Genomic DNA, 2,278 nt, shown 5'->3' with positions numbered 1-2,278 from the left:
ACTTCAATTTATCCTTCACTGCAAGAAATCAAATCAACTACGAACAAATCCTTCAATTAAAACTTCAATTAGCAAATGACATTATATTTTATTTTCTTTATGACTTTAGGCTAAACACCAAAGCATGCTTAATTTAGAGCTATATCCAATATGCAACAATGTAGTTAACGGACTAAGCCATCAAACCAAAATTGAATTAAACATGTGAACATTTAAAATCCCAAAGCAAGACCGTTTTGTTTGGCATGAATAAGTTGCTGAAGTTACCAGCTTGATAGGACCTGGTGGTGAAATTCCATTATGGTTGTTTGTGAGGTAAAACACTCTATAAAGTCATCATCAGGGCTCTACAACAAAATAACAGAGTAAAGTAGTAACTAGATAAGTGAGCAAAAAGGAGGAAATACATGGAATTCAATTGCAAATTTTGTAATTCAGACTTAAGCTTTTTGTGTCATCTACCATTAAACTCAATAAAAAAATTCAGAGTTAAAGATCCAATTCAATCACAAATTTAAAGTTAAAAATTATATTCAATGGAAAAAGAAAAAGCCTAAGAACCTGGTGTTTGTAAATGGAATAGTTGTTCAAGGTGTAAGAATAATAGGCGTAAGTGTGACTAGTGTTCTTTTGTGGGCCAACAGAGCGTAAGTGTAACTGGTGTTGGCTTGTCAAAATATTATTGTTAACTGGTGTGGGCTAACAAAGTGAAAGCATAACTAGTACATACTTGGAAACATACTCTTTCACCTTCAACTCGTGCTTCGTCAACCAATCCTCCCAAAAGATGAATCCTAGGTTTGTTTTGCGGACCTTTACGATGACATATTGCACGTTATTCGTTAGGAATAGAGAAGAGAGTGCAACCTCTTTCTAGAGTTCAACTATTTTGTCGAGCTTACAGAGGAGCACTAATATTAGCCACGCCATCCGTTTAGCTATCTTGGAGGATTCCTTTTGAATCACGGATTCGAAGTTGTTTAGCATCGTCTGAACGTTCTCACCGAGCCTAGCCTAAGAAGCAAGTACCTACGATCTGATGGAGAAGGTTGAGTTTGATGAGAAGAGGGATTCATTTTGTTGACGGTTATCAGAGATTGCTTCGTACAAGTAGAGCGTCCTGAACATTTTCTTCGAAGTTTTCTTGCTGCACTAGACAACTTTTTTTGGGAATTCAAACAACGACGTAGCGCCTTCGCTGCAAATCATGGTGAAACAGGGCTCCACGGTCTTCCTCTCTGGTGAACTAAAGATGTATAGCGAAGGAGAAGATGAGTGACCAAGTGGGAAAGGAGGGAGCCTCTGCTTCTAACCCTTTGCGGGATTGGGGCTTAGGGTTTTCGCCAATGAGAGAGACAACTGTTAAAGAATGTGGGTGGGCACGAGTGAGAGGCGCATGCCTTTTCAATAAGTCAGATGCGTTTTCAAAGGCGGTTCTTCACGTAACTGATGTAGTAATGCGTCTTCAAAGATGGTTTTGAGAAAACCTTCTTTCAAAAGCTACAATTATTTACAAAAATGTCACCGTCCTTATTTTTAAGAGGGTTTTTGTATAACCGTCGTAGATCCGCTGTCGTATAAAACGTTTATTTTAGTAGTGATTGGAGCTTCATCCCATATAATCAATTTTGTGATTTTCAATAGCTCCACAAGTTCACTCCCTTGGTGAATATTACAAATAGAGGTATCAAGAGTTGGAACAGGAATTTTGAATGCGTTGTCCTACCACCAGGCAATAAAAGAGAAGCAATGCCACTCGATGTTACGGTTAACACAATCTCATGTTGAGACCTAAGTGCAGATGCCAAAGTCTTCCACATGAAAGTTTTATCGATACCACCATACCCATATAAGAAAAACATGCCACCTTTTGGAGCTTTTACAACATCAATAATTTTGTGGAAGATTTCCTTTTGCTCATTTGTTATACATGATATATAAGAAATCAATATCAATAATATGAGTAAAAATATTATTTAATTCCATAAAAAATACTAGTAAGTGGGTTCAAATGTCTTTGATATTAAGCTTTTAGAAGATTCACATCATAATCAAGCTCACTCATGATTAATCTATTTCCACACATACTTCTAACATAACCTCGAGATATGACATCATTGGGTAATCCTTTAGACTCTTTCTACTTTTCTCCAATATTTTTTCAATCTTCAACAGTGTCAAATTTTTAATATCTTCATCACAAAGCTGTAAATCTATAAAATTAAAATTAAAATTAAAATTGTAAGTTATTCAATTTGCAAACCAAATAATGATAAAA

The sequence above is a fragment of the Glycine soja genome, chromosome 3 (assembly GCF_004193775.1).
Source record: "Glycine soja cultivar W05 chromosome 3, ASM419377v2, whole genome shotgun sequence".
NCBI lineage: Eukaryota > Viridiplantae > Streptophyta > Magnoliopsida > Fabales > Fabaceae > Glycine > Glycine soja.
The sequence above is the reverse complement of the archived record's forward strand: the minus strand, read 5'-3'. Positions refer to the sequence as shown.